Genomic DNA, 23379 nt, shown 5'->3' with positions numbered 1-23379 from the left:
ATCTTTCCTTGGTGTGACCCTAACCAAGCAAGCTGTTGCCACTTTTAAACAATAATATCCCAATGAGTGTGAGGTTATAACTTATTTTTATACTTGATTTAGATTTCCTTAATGGTTAGTGATATTAGGGATCCTTTCATTTGGTTGTTAGTATATGTGTGCCCTCTATAGGGAAATGTCTATTCACATTCTTTGCCTATTTTCAGCCAAATTGTTTATTTTTTTTTAGGTTCACTTACTGGGTTAAAGACCCCAACTTCATCCTTGTTACAGCTTCCATTCCAGCCTCTAACCATCCCCCAGCAGACAGGAAAAACTGTACAATCTCACACAAAATGCCAAAGCACAGACCAGAACTGCAGTTCCATTTATTTACTCTTCTCGTATGAAATTTGAACACAAGAAAGTCCTAAATTTACAAATATTATATAGCAACATTTTAAGATAACCAAATCGTTTTACTTGGTTTAGACTCTTAAAGTTACATGACTTAATGTTAGTAAGACTGACATTCAAGCTAGAGTAGAGTTGAGATAGCACCTAATCCAATTCCGTCCTTTTGTAGATAAAAGAACATCAAAGGAGAGGAGGTGTCTGTTACTCAGATGACATTGCTATGGCCTGGCCTGAAATCATGCGCTGGGGGGCTGCCAGCCAGCATTTGTTTCCACTTTCTGCACTGTTTTCCCCAAGCCAAATGAAGCTGAGAACATTGCTTAAAATTTACTAAAATAGGAACTGAAGCACCAAAGTTTTCATTCAACTCTACCAGGATAGACTTAAGATTTTTAGTAAGTCACTTAGGGATTTTGATTTTCACTATTCTGCACCAATAAACAGGTGTAAAAATACCTTGTCTGATACGAGTTGTGCATGTGAGGATAAAGCATGCTAAAGCAATTTGAAAGTATATAGCTCTGTGCAAGTATAAGGTGGCATTGCAATTATTACTAGCAGCATGTAATTTTTGTGAAGATCTACATAAAAATGACTGGAAAGTCTGATAGTAAGAATAGCTTTGATTCTAAGCACTTAGGCCTACAAAGCAGCTCATTGTCAAGTCTTCAACAATTCTTCCCTTATTTTTTTTTTTTTTTTTTGTCAAGTCTTCAACAATTCTTCCCTTATTTTTTTTCTGGATTCTACTAATTTTTGTAGTAAGAAGAGCTATGTGAGAAGGATACTCAGACCAATCCAATCTAAATTCTTGTGATGTTGGGATAAGTGTCCTGCCAGGTTACCTTCCAACTAAAACATCTTCTAAGCTAGTAAGTGCTGCTCTGAACCATATTGCTGACACTGAGGCTGCCTTCACCACTGTTGTTTTGCAGACTTGGGAAAACAAATGAATAAAACCTCTGATTAAGGTACTAGAGAGATCACTCAGTGGATAAGAGTTAAGATATCACTAAGTGGTTAAGACCACTCACCTGCTCTTCTTACAGAGAATCTGGGTTTTGTTCCCAACAACCATAAGGCAGTTAACCACAGTCTGGAACTCCAATTCCAGGAAATCCAAGCCCCTCTTCTGGCTTTTTGCAGGAACTGTACTCATGTGGCATTTAGAGAAACATGCAGACAAAAACACACCTATACATAAAATAAAAATAAATATTTGAAGGAAAAACTCTTCTGTTTTTATATCCCGAATACTGAGGTGTCTGTCATTTGATATCATTTTCCCTCAAAGATCAACTCCTAAATGAAATAGTAGATTAGACATGTTTCTCATCTTCTCCCACAGCAGTAAAGCACCTTGTTGAGAAGCATCCACTGTGGAGATCTTTTGATTGTTGAGGGGGACCTTAGTTCTTTAAATATCCAGGTCTGTAGACTAATAATATATCTGTCACATTAGTTCCTATTGCATATAGCCACAGGCAGTACTGAGTGCAATAACCTGAGTTGGAGGCACAAATAAGTGAGTATCAAAGAACCAGATACTGAGAAGATGCAAAGTTTTTGTTTGCTCCCTTCCCCTTCCATATGGGGACTAGGACAGCCGGGTCTGCAGACAAAGCCATAGTTCTCCAAAAGTGAATGCTTCTTTATAGAATTCCTTGAGGAAGAGGAGAAGCCATCAATAGAGGGTTATTTTTCTCCCTCGTGAGACATGCATGATAAGACTGACACTGGGGGAAGAAGGCAAGCCGCCAAGCTGCAGACTCACCTTGAGCAGGGATGCTGCAGGAGACAGGGAGCAGGCAGATGGAAGCTTACCACATGATGTGAGCCTCTTGCTAGGAGGCTAAGGAATGTGGACTGTGGATAATGAGGTTTCTTTCTAGTCAGTGAGGGATGGCAGTTCTGCATCTCAGTTTTCAAAAACAGTTGGGTGAGAGTCATGTCTGGTTTTGTCCATGTTTTGTTAAAGGGAAGGTGTGCTTGACAGGGATGGGAGTATTCTTTAAAAGAGTACATTTGAATCCCAGATTGGAATACAGTCAGAGGCTTTTGCTGTTTATTTGGTTGTTTGTTTGGTTCATTTTGTGGGTTTTTGTTTTTGTTTTTGTTTGTGACGGAAACTCTTGTAGCTCAGGCTGGCCTCAAACTCACTATTTAGCCACCGCTGACTTTGAACTTTTGATTCACCTGTTTTTACACATCAAGTACAGGTATGTGGTATATGACTGACTGTAGAGAAAATTTTCAGTGTTTATGTTTGTGAATAACTTTTCTCTGTCTACCTCTTTACTAATGTGTGTGTTTAGTTCAGACTGCTTTCTATTTAGAAAACAAGCCATGCTAAAGTCTGCTTGAATTGAATCTTGTTCAAAATACTTGAATTTGCAATTGATTCATATGAATCTGGGCAGAGCAAAACAGGTTGCTAAGCACTTCCTCTATTTGCTCTAGCAAGGACGTCCAAATCTACTTTTCTGTCTCAGGTGGTGTTCACTATAAATGAAGGTTTCTCAGCCTCAGCACTGGAATATTTGTGGTTGTGTTATTCTTTGTTGGATATGTCCTATTAACCTCTGGATGCTTAGTAGCATCCTGCTCTGGACCCACTAGATGTCAATAGTACCTTTCCCCCTTCTTGTGACAACAAATCCATCTACAGAGATTGTCACATATGCCCTAGAGAAAAAAATCATCCCAGGCTGACAACACTGATCTAGCAGAAATGAAAGATGTATGCACACTAAATCATAAAACCTATTTTTTTAGGTGTGCATTGTCCTATACATATGTGTTAAGATACTCTACATAAGGATAACAAAAGAATAAAATATGTGACAAATAAAAAAAAAGTTAGACAAGGCTAAAGTGAGTATAAGAGCAGTATTTCAATATAATGTTGATGTTGGAACATGGAGACAGTTTCTTTGTCTGTTCTTGCAATGGGTTTGCTTAAAAATACCATCTTATGCAGATACTTTTATAAACAGCAGCAATTTAGTGATCATATCTGTAGAGATTAGGAAGATCAAGATGAAGAAAACAGCAAGTTCTGCCTTCAGTCCTATTAGAAAGTGTGACCTCCCAAGCTGACCAGTGCTGTGTCCTTCTGTGATCAAAGGGGCAGAGGAGAATGTAGCAATTGCTATCCAAAGCCACCACTATAAGGACAATCATGAGAGAGGAGTCTTTCTGAATGAAGCATCTGCTAAAGACCCCTCCAGTTAGTAATTCTCATACGGAAGTTTACATTTTAACATGGTGTTTGGAAGGGACCTTTGGAAGTAAATGGGAATTTAAAACAATTTTAACTGCAATGTCAACAGTTCTGCTGAAAAAGGTGGATGCCATAGGTAATCTCAGCAGAAAGCTAAAACTATGGGAAGAACCATATGAAAACACAAGAAAACAAAGACAAAAGTGTAGACTATTATCAAGGAACAAGCACATTCCTGAGGTCCACGCAACTAAGGGAGGAATCAGCGATCCTGGTGGCCCATCAGTCGAGACTGCCTGAGAAAGGAGCTTACCTCAGGTTTTTCCATTTACACTCAAGCTTCCATGCTAAGTAGCAGTGTACATTTTCATAATGATTTTATTTTTCTGCAGTTTCTGTGGTGAAACAGCTTTCACGGCTCCACTTCCCTCTAAAGCATTTTTAAAATATGTTAGGTGGTTGAAATATTTTTATTTTATATCTTAATATTCTTTTTTTAGCTTATCACTAGACTTAACTGATAAAAACATAGGCTCAAAATTTTAAAGACCTTTGTTCACTATCTTTAAATTTTTCATCATTGCTCATGGTAGAACTTCAGTTGTTCCCAGTTTCCGTTATGGTAAGCTGATTCCTTTTTTTTTTTTTTTTAAATACTTCCAACTGTTTTTGTTTTTCCTCTGTGCAGAGTTTATTTTAAACTAATAAGGCATAGGTGGCTTTGTCTGCTAACTCAAAAATCATTTTAATTTAATATGAGTACTAATTTCTTGCACACAAGGAATTTTCTATGATTTCACAAATCTTTGTTTATTATTTATTTTGTCTGTTCATTCTGTATTGCCTTCTAATGGACTATCTCTAAAATGCCAATATAAATCTTGAGTATCTTCACATAATTGTTTCATGTTAATGTCAAATAACTCTTTATTTGTAGTATGTCTGCTAGCTTTCATTTTCAAGATCTCAAAGTTTCCCAAAGGCATATTTGGTCCACTGTTCGGTTGGTTGATTAAATTCAGTAATTTACCAATCATTTTAAACATTTCAAGTGTTGTTTTTTGTCTAATCTACAGATACCTACTTCTGTATTTTTCCTCACTTATAGTTGTATTTTATGACATTATAGATGAAAATTCTATTGAATTTTTTAAAATCCATTAATAAGAAAGATTGGAAGGTTTTTTTGTTTTTTTAAGTTAAAAGTAGATTTAATTTTCATACAATATATTCTGTTTAAGGTTTCCTCTTGCCAAACTCCTGCTAAATCCTTCCCATCATCCCACTCACCCAAATCCACACCCTTCCTTCTCTCACTTATAGAATACAAACAGGCATCTAAAAAATAATAAAACAATTAAGCCAGAATAGTATAAAAAATAAAAATAAAAGAAAGAATATAAAGCCACAGAAAGAGCACAAGAAAAAAATACAGATACAGAGATACATGTACACACAGAAAGCCCATGGGGGGGGGGGTTGGATACCATATAATATAAGCAAAGATCTGTAAGGTTAGAAGGAGGAAGAAGGAGGAGAAAGCCTAGATAGAGCACTAGGAAACCAATAAATAGATGATAGATAGATAGATAGATAGATAGATAGATAGATAGATAGATAGATAGATAGGTACTAACGCCGCTGAGTTAGTTAATTTTGTGTTGACCACCTAGTGCTAGACATGGGAAACTGTGCTTAAGTGTGGTTTGTACACTCAGTGAACCTCCTTTGAAGAAAATTGTACTTTTCTTTGGGAGCTGTTGTCAGCTGAAGATAGATTCCAGCTTACTACTTTCCCTTTGACCACTGGGACGCCGTCTGGTTTAGAGCTCTGGAGTCCCTTGCATACTGCCACAATCTCTGAGTAGATATGTGTGTCAATACCGTTGTGTCAAGAAGGGACTGTTTCCTTGGCGTCTTCCACCCTGGCTAGATGGAATATCTTACAATCTTTCTGCCTTCTCTTCCACAGAGTGCCCTGAGCCCCCAGAGAAGGGATTTGATGAAAACATCTAGTTTAGGACTGAGTGTTTCAGTGTCTTTCACTCTCTGCATACGTGGGTCTCTTTTTTTTTTTCACACCTACTGTAGGACAAAACTTCTCTTATGATGGCCAAGCAAGGTACTGTTCTATGGGTATAGAACACCATCTTTATGGTCATTTTATTACAATGTTTCTTTAGTAGAACAGTAATGTTGGGTTTTCCCTGAGTTCCATGGCCTCTATCTAGTCATGAATTACTGACCACCTGAGCAGTACTGGCCATGAGTTCTATCTCATGGAGTGGGCCTTAATTTCACGTAGAAAGTGGTTCATTGCTCTCACAACATGTCTGCCACTTTGGATTACCAGCGTGTCTTGCAAGCAGAGGATGATTCAAGGTTTTGTAGCTGGGTTAGTATATACCTTTCTCTTCTGGTAATGTGCAAAGTATCTTCTAGTGCCATGAACATTAGTCATCTGGGTGAAGGCTCCAGGTAGGCTTGACTTCTTCATGTTCAATGAATTATGTAGATGTTGTCTTCAGCAACAGGGCCCTATCATCAGTTTATGGAGAGCAACCAGCAGTCCTGACAATAGCCTGGGTTGTTTGGGGGAGGGGAATTTCCACAGAGCCTCTTTAGCAAAAAGCTCAATTAGATGCACCCCATGCCTGCACTGGAGGATTTATTTGGTAGCAAGAGGTGTCTAGTTGTATTTTTTTCTCCCTGTTATTTGGTGATTTATTTAGATTTCTTTCATATATGTATATGGTTTAAGAAGGTTCTACTATAGTAGTTTCTATATAAACACTTAAGTGGACCTTACTTTTTGTTGTCCATTCCCATTTTTCAACCCCGAATTCCCTCTTTCCTATCTCTCCTCATTTAATCCTCCCATTCCAGGTGCCTCATCAATAATCATCTATTCTATTTCCACTTCCTAGGAAGATCCTTCTTTCCCCCAGCACATTACTCTATTCTATTTAGCTCCATCCACTTGCCTGAAAATTTTATGATTTAATTTTCTTAACAGCTGAGCAGTATCACATTGTATAAATGCACCATATTTCCTTTATCCAGGCATCCACTGATAGACATCTAGGCTATTTCCAATTTGTAGCTATTATGAATAGAGCAGCAGTGAACATGCTTGAGCAAATGTCTTTTTAGTAGGATGTAGTCCTTTGGGTACATGTCCAAGAGCAGTATAACTGAATTGTAAGGCTTATCAATTCTCAGCTTCCTTAGGAACTGCCTCACTAGTGTCCATAGTGACTTTACAGGTTAATTCTTCCACCAGCAATGGAGGAATATTTCCTTATTCCGAATTCTCACCTGATGAGCTGCCATTTGTTCTATTAATCATGGTCATTCTTACTGGTATACAATGAACTCTCAAAGTAGTTTTGATTTGCAATTTCCTGGTGACTAAGGATGTTGAATATTTCTTTAAGTGATTCTCATCCATTTGCATTTCCCCATTTGAGAACACTCTGTGTGGATCTGTATCTCATTTTTAATTTGACCATTTGTTTTCTTGATGCTTAGCCTATTTATTTATTTATTTTTGTTTTAGTTCTTTATCCAATTTAGATCTCAGGCCTCTATCTGATATGTTGTTGGTGAAAAAAAATTCCCATTCTGTAGACTGCCATTTTGTCCCAAATGAGGGTCTCCTTTGGACTTTTAAGTGTCATAGGTCTCATTTATTAACTGCTTTTTAAAAATAATTTTATTTATTACAATTTATTCACTTTGTATCCCAGCTGTAGTCCCCTCCTTCATCCCCTCCCAATCCCGCCCTCCCACCATCATCTTCCTACTCCCATGTCCTTTCCCCAATACACTGATAGGGGAGGTCCTCTTCCCCTTCCATCTGACCCTAGCCTATCAGGTATCATCAGGACTGGCTGCTTTGTCTTCCTCTGGGGCCTGGTAAGGCTGCCCTATTCCCACCCCTGTCTGAGGAAGGTGATCAAAGATCCAGCCACTGAATTCATGTCAGAGACAGCACTTGTTTCCATTACTAGGGAACCCACTTGGAGACTGAGCTGCCATGGGCTACCTCTAGGTTATTGCCACGCATGGTCCTTAGAGTATCAGTCTCAGAAAAGACCCTGTGCCCAGATTTTTTGGTTCTGTTGCTCTTGTAGAACCACAGTCCTCTCCAGGTCTTTCTATCTCCTTCTTCTTTCATAAGATTTCCTGTACTCTGTCCAAATTTCCTCTATGGGTCTCAGCATCTGCTTTAATACCCTACTGGGTAAAGTCTTTCAGAGTTGGCTTCTGTCTTGTTCCTTTTCACCCTCTTTTGATGCCTATCCCATTTGCCTTTCTGAATGAGGCTTGAGCATCTTACCTGGGGTCTTCTTTCTTCCTTCACATTTCTTAACTGTTGATCTTAGTGCCCATGCTAATGATACTCTCTTCAGTAAGTCTTCCTATGACACTGATTTCAAGGCTATTCCTCACTTTCTCTTCTCTCAGGTTCAGTGTATAGTCTCTTATGTTGAGTTCTAGATCCACTTGGACTTGAGTTTTGTGTAAGGTCGTAAGTATGGAACTATGTGGATTCATACATGCAGACATCCAATTTGACCAGCAACATTTGTTGAAGATACTGTCTTTTTTCAGGATGTATGTATGGCTTCTGTATCAAATCACAGGTGCCAATGGGTGTGTGGATTTATGTCTGGGTCTTCAATTTAATTCTTTGTCTGATTAATTTATTTTCTATGAGGTTATTTATTCTCTATAACACATTTTTAATTTTTTCAGTTATGTATTTTGGTTTTGATTGTGATTGTTCAGTTATAAGCTTCCTAATTAAAGTGTTTATTGAAGCAGGACCATCTCCACCAAGAGCAGATTTTGAATGGAGTAATAAAATCCTGGTACTTTTCCCATGATCTTTTGGCAATGAAATTGAGACCAGTGGGTTGGTGGTGCCCAACAAATGAAAGTGAAACTGGTGGGTTGCTTTTGCCTGTGCCTCATCTTGTCAACAGTCTTGCCTACTCTGAGCTGCCCTAGACTCGCTGTTCTGGTATAGTTCAAATCCTTAGCTACTCCTTCCCCTCTACTTCTATCTCTGTACGAATACAGTTCTGGTGTAACTCAAACCCTGCTCTTTTCTTCAAGTATTTGCTCACAGTCACTATTTAATAAATGTAAACCAGGAATGAATTTCCTATCCCATGAATTAAGAATGGGGCATATCATGTTTCTATTAACTTGAGCTTGTATCTCTCTTATATCTTACAGTGTAATTTTACTTGCGATTATTCGTGTGTTAATTAAGTACATCTACTTAAAAAAATTTTAATATGTCTTAATGCTTCATTTATTAACAAGTCAAAACCATTTACAAATCCAATCCGTTTACATTTTAAAGTGAGTATTTTCTTTTTAAAAATTTTAAATTAATTAATTAATTTTACTAATTACAGTTTATTCACTTTGTATCCTAGCTGTAGCCTTCTCCCTTATTCCCTCCCAATACCATCCTCCCTCTTCTCCTCCCATGCCCTTCCCCCAGTCCACTGATAGGGGAGTCCTCCTCTCTTTCCATCTGACCCTAGCCTATCAGATCTCATCAGGACTGTCTGCATTTTCTTCCTCTGTGGCCTGGTAAGGCTGCGTATTCCCTGATTCAACAGGGGGATGTGATCAAAGAGCCAGCCAGCCACTGAGTTCATGTCAGAGACAGTCCCTGTTTCCCTTACTAGGGTACACACTTGGACACTGAGCTGCCATGGGTTACATCTGTGCATGGGTTCGAGGTTATCTCTATGCATGGTCTTTGGTTGGAGTTTCAGTCTCAGAAACAACCCCTGGGCCAGATTTTTTGATTATGTTGCTTTCCTTGTGGAGTTCCTGTCCCCTCCAGGTCTATCTCCCCCTTCTTTCATAGGATTCCCTTCACTCTACCCAAAGTTTGGCTATGGGTATCAGCATCTGCTTAAAAACCCTGCTGGATAGAGGGTTTTGCTTTTCTGAATGAGGATTGAGCATCTTACCCAGGGTCCTTCCTTATTGCTTAGCTTCTTTAGATGCACAGATTTTAGTATGATTATCCTATATTATATGTCTAATATCCACTTATAAATGAGTATATACCATGTGTGTCTTTCTGTTTCTGGGATACCTCACTCAGGATGATCTTTTCCAGTTCCCACCATTTGCCTGCAAATTTCATGATTTCCTTGTTTTTAATTGCTTAGTAGTGTTCCATTAGTTTTAAGTGCCTTAAAAATATATGGAGCTGTGATATTAATTCTTTTTCAGAGCTGATATACTTTATTGTCATCATTTTACTTTTTCACATTTCTAAAAAGACTTAGCAGAGAAGACAGATTCATGTACTTAGTCACCATCTGGTTTTGCTGCTACATGGAATTTCTATCCTTTCCTTGTTGTTTTAAGAATTATTCTCAGTGTTGACAGTACCGTGGAGTGTGCTTATAAAATATTAATGCCTGAGCCTCAGTCAAAAGGACAATGATTTATTTAGTCTGAGATGGAATCCAGACCTCAGTACTGTTTAAAGCTCCCTGGGTGATTGTTATGTGGCATCAGCTTGAAAACGATTCTGGAAATGTATGAGTACTTAAACAGAGGAGTCACCTCTCAGATTTCAGTGTCTCTAAAAATACTCAAAGAACATCCTGAAGCTCCACAGGCATTGAGTAAGAGGACTTGGAAGGTAAAGAATCTTCTGCCAAGCTGGGCAACCTGATTTCTATTCCCAGAACACATGTGGCTGAAGGAGGAAACAAAATCCAGAAAATTGTTCTCTGACCTCTGTCTGGCTGCTGTTGCTCATGTACCCATCCATCTTCATCCTTATCCCCTACCACACAGAGAGAAGGAGATAATTGTTTTAAGATTAAAAAAAAATAGAATATATTGTTTGTACTTGAAATTTCTGTGTGGAGTTGGGAAACCTTGTTATGGATCAAGTTGAGTGTTTCTCAAGTGCTCATATTATCACAAATATTACTAGGGGTTCTTTTAATGGAGACTGCAGGTAGATGAGAAGCAACTGACCTGAGATTAGGAATATCATATGAGTCAAAACAAGTATGCTGATGACTTATATGACTTATAGCTCTATGCTTTCAAAGCCAGGGGCTTATGCTAGTGACTGAAAATAGAGTCATATGATTCACGACTCAGAGGCTCTCAGAGGCTCAACACCTAGTGTCAAGATGTAAAACTGTGACCCTATTGGGCTCTTTAACTCTGATAGCTCTCTCGGAGTCCCGGTGACTGGGGTGTGCAGACAGTCTCCACCCTAACCTTTCATTTCTTCTCAGCTTCCTTCCTTCTACAATTTTAAGTTTCTCTGCCATTTCTTGCCTTGTTCTTTGTAGTGTCTCATTTGGCAGTTGCTATGCTCCAAATCTCTCTGAACTTCTTCAGTCATTTCATAGCTGCTGTTGTCATTGCTGAAGTCCCTGCAATTTGTCTGTTTTTAACAAAACAAACTCATCCTGCTCTAGTCATGACAAAGACTGCAAATTACCTATTTGGTCTAAAGTTGAAGCATCAGGGACAAGTATCATACACAAACCTCCTAGAATAATTAAAAATTAAAGGCAAGCATCCTGCTTAAGGAGCCGAAAGTGGGCAACACATAACTGCATGAACCTGAATTCTATTAGTCACAGGCAGAAATGTCCCGGTCCCTACTTCCACCAATCCCAAATCGTACAAGTGTGCACCTCTCAAGTCTTTTACATGAACCTTTTAGGTGAGACAATCGTAAACTTCCTATACTCTAAATCACAGGTTTTGCTCAGGCACTCCTCCTCTTGAACCCACTGAGAATAACTCCTGAATGGTAGCATCCCCTGGAGTTCCCTGAGGTTTGTGCACAGCACAGATTGTCTAAGGTGGCTGTGACTGGAGCTCAGGAGAAGCGGTTTCAGCAGCAGCCATGTGTAACATGCTCTTTGCTGCTGTAGTACAGTTTCTCCTAGGAATCTGTGAACTAGTGAAGCAGACAGAATCTTAGAACTGAAGTGAACTTTTCTGTAGAACTAAAATGCATGTGTGAGTCTCGGATGATTTCACAGGCCACGGTGAGGGCTCTTCCTTCCATTCTGGCCATGATGACTTGGCATAAAAATTAAATGCTTTTGAACAGACTGTCAAGTGAAAAGATAAAATATAATGAATTTAATAAAAATGCAGAAAAACAGTGTTTAATTCCTGCTGTCTCAAGTAAGTAATTCCATGAACTAATTTTTGCCTATAGAAATTTTAATCACAGGAGGATAAAAATAGAAAAAATAAATATGCTTTAACTTAAATAGAAATTATTCTTCACTGTTTATATCATCATTATGAAAGATGGAATCTATCTTATCCTTTATAACACATGCATTCGTATTCCATAAAAATATGTGTAGGCCTTTTAAATCGTAATCTAATTAACATAATAGTGCATCCAATTTACTAACTCTTAATTATATATTACAGAAGCAATAGAGGTTTTGTTTGGTTTACTTTTTGTTTTGTTTTGTTTGCTAAAAATGTCCTATAGACAGAAATTAAATTGTTTGGAAACTATATAATTAAGATATAAGAACCTAAATATCAATTAAATAATATATGAGACAAAAGCAAGTGATTATAGTTTTCTGTGAGATATATAAATTCTTATGTGGAAATTTTCTATACATTAAAGTAAAAAATTAAGGTGGCTCTCATTTGCAACGTAATACGCAGATAAAATCAATGTATCAGAAGATGATAGTGATAAAAGACTGCTACCAAAACACATGAGGGAAAACATGCTATGATTTCCAAGGATAGCTCATGCTAATGATGTAAATACTCCTTTGCAAGATAAATGGAACAGAAAACAGTCATTCATTGGCCAACAAATATGTGTCAAATGACTGCTAGCTGAATAGATGTGGGAGGTACAACTGAGCATTAACACTGAGCTCTGCCCTACGTGGCAGGAGTTGGTCCAAGAGAATATTCACATGTGGATTCAACAATTACATGTTAAGTGATTAATATAAGTTGTGATAAGTTCTATGAAGAATCAGATACTCTGAAAACCTAGATCCAGTTGGTTTATAAAGCAAGGACTCTGTAAAACATATCTATACATTTGGTAAAAGATAAAAATTAGTAAAAAAAATTTACATTCATCAATATCTATGAACACATTTCAGCAACAACAAAACTTCCCAGCTTAATGGAATGAAGGTGAAAAAAAAAAAAAAACAATTAAAGATTGTATAGAACATTACCAGGATAAACTATGGTTAATGTTTGTTGGTATGGAAATGGTGAGGGATCCTGCAGTTCATTTCTCTAGAATTTCTGTACCCAAAGTTAAGCCTTTTTAGACATATTTCAATTCAAAGAAGGAAACAGAGATTGAAAAAGATGTGACTGAAAAGCTTGTCATCATTTTAAGTAGGAACCATGAACATCAAGGAGGAAGACAAAAACCTCTGGCTGATCATGGTGTTAACTGGACTAATGTATGTCTAATAAAGAACATAAAGCTTGATTCAACTATGGAAATCTTTGTCCCAGAGTAGTAACAGATGCAAAGCACGAAACTCTATCATTAATATTGTAATAATAAACCAGTTTAATTTCTGGTAGGATTTGTCAGCATGAGCTGTATGTTCACTTCTAACACAAAGACATCACGAAACTTACTAAAACTCAAGCTTTTGGTTGTACTAACGTCTAAGACAGAAATTTAGTATTGAAAATATTCTGTGAAATATACTTTCTCAGCTCATTTCTAGAATCCAAAAGAAATCAATGGAGAGTTCCCATCATGAGATATGTGAATTGTCTGAACTTTAAAAATACGTAATTCATGTAGAAATATTTATTTTAGGTTTTTCTTAACCAGATTCTTTAAACATCCAGCATTTCATTCTGTGGTTCTCAAGACAGTGAAAAAATGTCATTCTTATTCTAAGATATAAACCTTCACTGCTTAAATTATTAAAAGCCTAAGACACGGACTCTAAGAAAGCTGCATCTGTTATCACCCACAGCTAACAAAAAAGAAAACCTCACATCACTCTGTCGTGGGTTCTTTACACGCTTACAGGCCTTATTCCCAACCCTATTTACCATTTTCAAAGGTATGGGGTTTTGATGTGCAATTACACAGTAAATAACAGAGCTCTTCCTATTTAGAATAAATAAGTCTGATCTATGGAATTCATAAGCTATATTTATATGATGTGCTTTAATCCCAGCTCAATAAGCAGAGTGGAAACGCATTTCAATGCTGAGATTTTTATACATTCAAATGCAAGAAAATACAAAGTTTATAAGAGCATTTAAATGAATTCAAAAGCACAGAGTGAACATTACTAGAAACTCAACAGATTTGATAATACCCTAGCACAGAGAACAGGAAACAAATTCAAAGCTTTCCTATTAATTAAAATAAATTATATTATAATTGGTATTTATAATGTAGAAATAACTACTGTGTTGTAATTTTAAATAAATGTATTTCATAACTACCTATATAAGTTCAAAATTTAAATAAACTGAATGACTCAGACATATTACAAATATTTTCAAAATTATTTAGAGATCTACAATAAATTCTCAATGAATCCTGATATTCAGGCATAAATATAATGTTGAAAATGGAGAGGAGTAACTTCCATAAGATTCTATTAATCCTATCTTCTTATTCTAATGAAAGAAAATCTAAAACATATGCTACTCTCCCTTCCAGAAAAGCTGATAAATTAACCTTAAAATGCAGGTTGAAAGAATACACCTTGACTTTTCCTCTAAACTTATGTCTAATAAAATTTTTCTGGGAATCTCAAAATGTAATCCATTAATCAATTATAATTGTGGTTTGAAAATATGAAATCATCAGTTGTTAAGTTGGAATGAAAAATTAAATCAAACAGTTCACCTAATATAACACAGAGTGAATTAAAAGGGGATAAGCCTGAAATATTCTGATATTAAAATCTTATTAAAAAAGAAAGGCCACTAGAATCAGTAAATTAAAATGCTCAAACAGAAACATTCTTGTTGGAAACTATCAGTATACACATAGCGATGCAAAATAGAAAACATTCAGATGGAAATTTATAGATTTCGATGGCTTACAAAGAAAAATAAAGCCCAGAGAGATATCAGTGATCAGGAGCTTCTTCTATTCCCAAAATGGAGTGGAATTTAGTTCTCAGCATACACATAGACCTGTAACTCAAGCTCAGGTTATACAACTGTTTTCCAGCTTCTCTGAGTGCCCACATGCATGTATATACACAAAGAAACACCAACTCATTTCAGAAAGTAAATGTCACAAAATTAAAATGATTAAATTATGGAATTACAAAGCTTCTGACTCAAAAACATTTAAAGTTAAAAATAAAACGCAAAAATACAGTTTAAAAATGGCAGCTAAAAAGCATAAATTGATGAATTGAAAACAACAAAATTCATAATGACTCTAAGACTTGCTAAATGCCAATCAATATTTTTAGAAAAAGTTGTCATCAGAATGTATCCAAAAAGCTCATATTAGTGTAAGGAGACAGGGGCAGCAAACGGTGGCTCATAAGAGGGAAAGAAGGAGAACTCTCCCACATAGTTTTTTTCGTTTTTGGTATCCTAATAAGCACTGAGAGAGAGAGAGTGAGAGAACCTGGCTAAATAAGCCTGAAGAACTCCATGACAGGCTTCATTTTCTTCCTAGACAGAACAGGTCTAAGAATTATAGGAAAAGACACCTAAATGAACATCAGTACAAAGTCCCAATTTATTTCTAATATCAGAGATCAGACCTCTACTCTTGCCTGATGCGTCTAAAACAAAAAGGGGGAACTGTAGAGAGCTGCAGAATGCTGTGCCTTAAAGATGGAGCTGGTTTCCGCCTTCCACCTTCCCGATGGTGAGTGCTCTCTGTCACGAACAACTCCACATTTGGCTAAGGCCGAGAATCAGGCTTGCTTCCATGTATGTGGACCTATCTGCATTGCCCCCGTGGCACGCCTGGGTTGGCTACCCAGAGGCTATTTAAGCTGTGGGCTGGCTTTCCCCAGGGTCCGAGGATTGTTCAAGGTTTCTGAATAAACTGCATTGAAAAAAAAAATGCATGATGCTTAGCCAACATTATCCCATACCTAAAAGCACTAACATTAGAGTAACTATGGCTTCCTACTGTTATTTCCCACCAATGTCTTCTTCCAACTCTCGTAAAATGCCTAGAAGTCTCCTATAATTGTCCTAAACCTGCAGTAACCTTGATTCCAGGAGCAGCAAAACCTCAAGGACAATCACTCCATGATAACATGTCCACCAAGTGGGAACATCCAGATAAGGGGTCTTTTATGAGACTTTCTCTAACCAAGGACCATACATGGATATAACCCAAAATCCCTGCTCAGATGTAGCCCATGGCAGCTCAGTATCCAAGGGGTACCCTAGTAAAGGGAACATGGACTGTCTCTGATATGAACTCAGTGGCTGGCTCTTTGACCTTCCCACCCCACATGGGAGGAGCAGCCTAGCTAGGCCAGAGAGGAGGACATTGTAGTCAGTCCTGATGAGACCTGATAAGCTAGGGTCAGATGGCAGGGAGGAGGACCTCTGCTATCAGTGGACTTAAAGAGGGTTAGGGAGGAGATGAGAGAGGGAGGGTGAGATTGGGAGGGAATGAGAGAGGGGACTATAGCTTGGAAACAAAGTAAATAAACTGTAATTAATATAAAGATAATGATTTTGGGGTGTAAAATATTCTTCACAACAAAGTTTTTATTTCTCCTGTTCCAATTAAAAATTAGATGCATGTCTTTTTACACAGAAATAATAAATAAGTTACAAAAAAAAAAAAACCAACACAGAAAAAGGGCAACCAATCAGTAACAGTCAAGGTATCCGGCCTTGTAAAGCACCTAAGTCCTGACCAAAGTCAACTATCCTCCATGTACCCATCAGTCCTGATCAGAATCACATTACCTCCATGGTTATCAGCCAATCCCAATCGAGGTCACATAGCGACAGTAGCCTTGGGTTGAGGTTGTAACTGTGAGAACCTCATAGAAATGCTGGGAACAAACCATCAGAAATGTATGAGACTCCCTTCTTGTAAATATGACAGCAGGAACTTTCACATTTTCCATCTAGAACACTCATGGTCTCAGAAACTTCATGAAAATCACCATTTTTGTTACTACCAGTTTTTGTTTGTTTGTTTGTTTGTTTTCCCTGTAAATACCTGCTCAAGTTCACATGGCTTTTCTGAGATTATCTGTGTTCAGTGGTCTTTCTGATTTCAGGGTAGGTTGTTCTGCAGCCTGAGTTTTAGAGTACATTAAAATGACAAGACAATCAACAAATTGGTTGGAACCCTTTTCTCTACCCAGATTGTAATGGTGGGCAGATGAGAAACAAGTCTATTTTATGTTGGTCAGTGTAGGCCCTTGAGTATCTAGAGCCTAGGAACTGGAGTAAGGAGGGCCCAGAGACTTGCCGCACTTCTCAATGAGTGTAGAAACCCATTGTTCCAGGCTTTAGAAGCCAAAGACCAGCCATTGAGCACATGTCAGAAACAGTTCCTGTTCCCCTTACTAGGACCCACTTGGATACTGAGATGCCATGGGCTACATCCAAGCAGGGCTTCTAAGTTATATCCATGCATGTCAGTCCTGAAGAGACCTGATAAACTAGAGTCAGATGGAAGGGGAGGAGGACCTCCCCACTTAGAGAGGGGCAGGGAGAAGATGAGAAAGGGAGGGTGGGAATGGGAGGGACTGAGAAAGGGGGCTACAGCTGGGATACAAAGTAAATAAACTGTAATTAATATAAAAAATACAAATTTAATTAAAAAAAGAAGCCAAAGACCTATAACGAGGCACTTGGTGTGTAAGTCTATCTATCATTCTGGACTTTAATCATCTGCTTTGCCAGCAATTAGCTGACATAATAATAAGACTTTGTTTCCAGCAACAGTAAGGAGTGGAGGCAGGTCAGGTGGCTGAAAGAGTTAGAACCTTCCAGGATTGACTCTAACATAGGCATTGGATGCCAAGAGCCTCAGCCTTTAGTGACAAGTGTTAAGGTTCTTGGACCCAGAATATAAAGATCTGAACTTCAGTACAGCTAGAGTTGTAGTTATCAAACTCTGGGCCTTAAAACTTTCTATAATTACTGTAACAAATCCATGGCCAACTTTGCTCTGAATGGGGGAAAACTGAAAGAGTTTTTCTCTAAATTTGAGATGTGCATGTCCATTCTCTCTGCTATTATTAATTGTAGTGCTAGAAATTTTAGGCAGAAAAGTTAATCAAGAAATGGGAAGCATACAGTCAATAGGGGTGTAAAATAAATTAATCAGGAAAGAAATCCCGTATATAATCATCAAAAAATACTCAAAAAAAAAAAAACTAGAAATGAGCCTGTTTCTCACCCTGCACAAAATTCACTTTAAAGTACTTCAGTGGAAGGGATCCTCATCAACCCTACAACTAAAAGAAGGCTAATATCCAGAATATATAAAGAACTCAAGAAATTAAACACCAACAAACCAAAATAATCCAATTTACAAAATGGGGTACAGAGCTGAACAAAAATTTCTCAACAAAGGAATATCAAATGGCAGAAAAACACTTAAAAAATATTCAGTGTCCTTAGTCATCAGGGAAATGCAAATCAAAATGACTCTGAGATTTCAACTTACACCCATCAAATTGGCTAAGATCAAAAACTCAAGTGACAACACATGCTGGAGAGGATGTGGAGAAAGGGGAACCTTCCTCCATTGCTGGTGGGAGTGCAAACTTGTACAACCACTTTGGAAATCAATCTGTGCTTTCTCAGGAAATTGGGAATAGTGCTGCCTCAAGACCCAGCTATAGTACTCCTGGACATATATCCAAATGATGCTCGTAGTGTGATGGCTGTGGAGCTGATAAAAGCATCATCCATGCATCCACTGGTGCTGCCAAGGTTGTGGGCAAGGTCAAACCAGAGTTGAATGGGAAGCTCACTGGCATGGCCTTCCTGTTCCTACCCCCAACATGTCTGTCGTGGATGTGACATGCTGACTGCAGAAGCCTGCCAGATGTAATGACATCAAGAAGGTAGTGAAGCAAGCATCTGAGGGCTCACTAAAGGGCATCCTGGGCTATACTGAAGTCCAGATTGTCTCCTGTGATTTCAACAGTGACTCTTCCACCTTTGATGCTGAAGCTGGCATTGTCCTCAATGACAACTTTGCAAATTTCCTGGTATGACAATGAATTCGGCCACAGCAACCGGGTGGTGGACCTCATGGCCTACATGGTCTCCAAGGAGTAAGAAGACTTGGACCATCCACCCCAGCAAAAACATGAAAGCAAGAGAGAGGCTCTCAGCTGTTGAGGAGTTCCTGCCCCAACTCAGCTCCTGACACTGAGCATCTCCCTCACAGTTTCCATCCCAGACCTCCAGAATAGCAGGAAAGATCCAGGGAGCCCAACTGTCTTGAATACCATCAAGAAAGCTCACTGCACCCCGCAAACAAACAAATAAAAACAAAACACAAGTAAATCATGAAATCTGAAGATTTGATGGAAATGATGGAACTAGAGAAGATCATCCTGAGTGAGGTAATCCAGAAGCAGAAACACACATATAGTCGATACTCATTTATAAGTGGATATTAGACATATATTATAGGATAAACATACTAAAATCTACAGCTCTAAGGAAGCTAAACAACAAGGAGAAACTTAGGATGATGCTTAATTCTCATTAAGAAGGGAAAACAGAATAGACACCAGAAGCAATAGAAGAGAGGGTACAGGATAGGAGCTTACCACAGATGTCCTCTGAAAGACTCAAACCAGCAGGGGGGATTGAAGCAGATGCAGAGACTCACAGCCAAATTTTGGAAAGAGAGCAGGGAGTCTTATGGAAGAAGGGGATATAAAAGGATCCAGAGATGATAGGAGCCCTACAAGGAAACCAACAAAGCAAAACAAAGAAACAAACAAACAAACAACAACAACAAAAAAAAACCTGGGCCCAGGGGGACTGCGAAGGCTGATGCATCAAACAAAACATATGCATAGAGAGTACCTAGACCCCTGCTCAGATGTAGCCCATAGACAGCTCAGTCTCCATGCGGGTGTCCTAGTGAAGGGAGAAGAGACAGTCTCTGACTTGAAATCTGTTGCCTGCTTCTTAACACTTCTCCCTGGCAGGGCAACTGAGCCAGCCCACAGAGGTAGAGAATCCAGGAAGTCCTAATGAGACCTGATAGGCTAGTGACAGACAGTAGGGGAGGAGAACTTCCCCTATCAGTAGATGAGGGGAGAGGGATAGGGGAAGAAGGGTGGGACTGGGAGGACATGAGGAAGGGGGATACAACCGGATTACAAAGTGAATAAATTGTTAATGATGATGATGATGATGATGATGTACACCAGTGACTTTAATTTAAAACCTGAAAGTGCTGCAGAAAAATGTTAAGTAATGCACTTCAAAATATAACTATTGGCAAGGACTGTGTGTATAAACTGTTACAATAATAACTGTCAGTCATTGTATCAATACCTTCAGAGTTCATCTCTTCCTTTCTAGCACTTGTTCTGCTCAGGCTCTTACTGCTGGTTTTATTTTGTTCTTTCATTTTCTTTAGTTTTATTCAGTTTTTCTATTTTCTTAGAGGACTAAGAATCCAAATTCTGGGTCTTCTTGCAGATTAACAAGTTCATAAAGGTTATACATAACTTTGAGTTTTGGAATATCGAGTCTATGCTAGACCGCAATCTTTAAGCTAGTGTTCTCTGGTTTCTCTCAAAAAGCAAAGAGGCCAGGTTTACTAGGCAATTTACAAACAGTGCTTGAGCCCCACCCCCCCCCTGATGTTAGTGGGCATTGCCAAGTCTAAGATTATATTAAAATTAAGCTGAATTTCTAGCTGTGCTGTGAACCTCAAGCCAACTTAAGAAGACACATTGATACACTATCAATGACATAAGCAAACCCCTTCCCATCTTGGGGTTCACCGCAGGAGTTTTGAGAATCAGAGCAGAGCTGCTCTTTCTTAGTGATTGATTACTCATCTACTTTCTGACCCTTTGTATTTGCAGGCTATTTGAGGACTCCGTGGAGAAGTATAAAGATGCCTTGCTTGTTCCTGTGTACAAATCCAGCTCTCTCTCGCTTAACCTCACTCTTTTCCCTGTTATGCCCTGGTTTCCCCCTGGTTTAAAATTTGGTTACCTCAATTTCGAAGCAGAAGTTTAAATTTTATGTTTCTTTTTAATTTTTTCAACTGATTTCTCTTTCTTGTCTCTATTTTTTGTCTAAAAAAAATTCACATGCTTCTTGTGTACAAACAAACATTGTTATCACAATCAGGTCTCTGAACTGAGAACTCTGGAAATCTAGTACTGTCTTCAAAATATATATATATTTTTTTTCTTCTCAATGCAGTTTATTCAGGAACCATGAACAATCTTCTTACCCTGGAGAAAGCCAGCCCACAGCTTAAATAGCCTCTGGGTAGCCAACCCCAGCATGCCACGTGGGCAATGCAGATAGGTCCACATACACAGAAGCAAGACAGATCCTCGGCCTTAGCCAAATGTGGAGTTGTTCGTGACAGAGAGCACTCACCATCAGGAAGGTGGAAGGCAGAAACCAGCTCCATCTTTAAGGCGCGGCATTACACAGCTCTCTACAGTTCCCCCTTTTTGTTTTAGACCCATCAGGCAAGAGTAGAGGTCTGATCTCTGATATTAGAAATAAATTGGGACTTTGTACTGATGTTCATTTAGGTGTCATCCACCCAAAGAGCATCAGACCCGTCCGATACCTTTTTCTCAGAGGCGGGACCTGGGGCATCAACCCGCATGCAATCAGACATGTTCTTCTCTGGGTCGAAAGCGGCTGACCCTGAGTGCAGTGCTTAGCCTCACATCCTGAGTGTAACATTTTAGCTTTTTATAGTAGCCAACCATGCTTGGGGAGACTGTCCTGCTTCAATGACTGTAAAGGCCTAAATGATCATGGCTGCATTACGCTGTTGTTAGGCTCTAATCTTGCACATACACCACAGGCAAACCAAGGAGACCAACACCAGAAGGCCTGCTAATGCTCCCATGCCCGCCCATTCCTTCAGATGATTCATGGCTGCAGCAGTCCATGATGATAATCCTGTGGCTAGTCCTGCATCCACTCTGGTAGAATTTATAGTAACAATGGCCACTCTCAGCTGCTCCATCAGCCGCCATTGTTACTGCCATCTCATTGGCGGCTGTTGGAGCTACCATCGTGGCATTAGCCATGAGTCATACTGTGCAGACTGCTCAGACCCTAAATAATCTTTTAGCCAATGTAGCTCATGCCTGAGATGTACAAAAAGGAATTAATGCTCAACTAAAAGGAGGCTTGATGGTGTTCAATCAGAGGATTGACCTCGTGCAGGAACAAATTGATACCCTATGGCAAATCGCTCAACTTGGCTGTCAATAGAAGTATGCTGGACTTTGTGTCACTAGCATACAATATGAGAATTTCTCCCATGTTGCAAATCTGTCTAAACAATTGTCTAGCTATATTTTAGGTAATTGGACTGGAGAATTCGATACTGATGGAGCAGCTGAGAGTGGCCATTGATACGCAAAATATTTTTTAACATTTAAAGAGAAAATCATTCAATTTTGCATCAGTTGCTAATACTCTTTTCTTTTTATTTTAAAAATTATATTTAGCTCTTTCATATAACTTGCTTTAACAAAAATAACACTTTGGAGAATGTCTCTAAAAATCAGTAGATTTCTATTTCTGCTAAAACTTTAGCTGTAAATGGCATGGGATATCAGAATAGATCATAACAAGTAAATACTTATCCATATTAATTACAATAACTCCAATTTATTATGTGGATAATGGTTGAAGTTTTTATGTTTAGCCAAACAATATACTGCCAGCAGTAACATTTGAAAGTCTTACAGGAGATTAGAGTTTTACAGATGTCACATTTTGTCAAGATGTCACATTTCTATGACAGGAACATCTTTTTATAACTTTTTCTTAAAAAAAATTACAAAACAAGTCCCTATATTTCATATTTTATTCACACATCTGTGGAAAATGTAATCCCTATTAATAGAAATAATATTACTTAACAGAGCAGAAAGAATTCCTGTATAAATGAGATAACCTTTTTTTCCTAGTGGTTACTGTAATTATCTTCAAGTGAAAGAAAAATGGCAAAGTAAATTGGCATCGGAGAGTTAGTACTTCTGTGTGTTATCTCTGTGTTCCGTTTACTTACATGAAGAAGATAAAAGATTTAAGCAAGTATTTAATAATATCCTATCATAAGGACAGTTTGAGTTCAATAACATCTTTCAATAAGGCTAGAATTTTTATAAGCTGTATTATTTTTCATTATTCACAAAACTTTGTAATGTACGACATCTCTTATATCAGTGTCATGCTGTTGCTTCAGACAGCTCAAAAACACAACCTATGATTAACAAAATAGGACACATAAGAGCTCTCGTTTTCAAGATAAAGCCAATAAAAATAGACATATGTTAAAGGATGACAAGAATTTCTGTTTCACATATGAAAGTATGCAAAACCCCCAGAAATTACTCTTAGCCTACACTAAAACCAAGTGAGCTGTTCAAGTCCAGCAGAAAAGATCTGCTTCCTACCTTATTATAGCAATAAAAGCTGAGCTACTCAACACAAGCTGAAATTAGAAAAACAGTGGACAGCAAAGGAAGACAACTAAAACAAACAAATAA

General features: G+C 38.2%; 1 long non-coding RNA gene and 1 pseudogene across 1 annotated transcript in view; both read left to right on the top strand.

Annotated features, from left to right (window-relative positions):
- Positions 1–2306: 2306 nt before the first annotated feature.
- The window catches only part of LOC132652225 (uncharacterized), a 96169-nt gene continuing 75096 nt past the window's right edge, over positions 2307–23379 (top strand). The window contains exon 1 of the long non-coding RNA XR_009589704.1: positions 2307–2615. This is a non-coding gene — a long non-coding RNA (uncharacterized LOC132652225). The remainder of the gene's footprint in view (positions 2616–23379) is intronic.
- On the top strand, positions 16862–18928 carry LOC132652249 (glyceraldehyde-3-phosphate dehydrogenase-like; annotated as a pseudogene).

Source organism: Meriones unguiculatus, chromosome 2 (assembly GCF_030254825.1).
Source record: "Meriones unguiculatus strain TT.TT164.6M chromosome 2, Bangor_MerUng_6.1, whole genome shotgun sequence".
Taxonomy (NCBI): Eukaryota; Metazoa; Chordata; class Mammalia; order Rodentia; family Muridae; genus Meriones; species Meriones unguiculatus.
The sequence above is the reverse complement of the archived record's forward strand: the minus strand, read 5'-3'. Positions and strand labels throughout refer to the sequence as shown.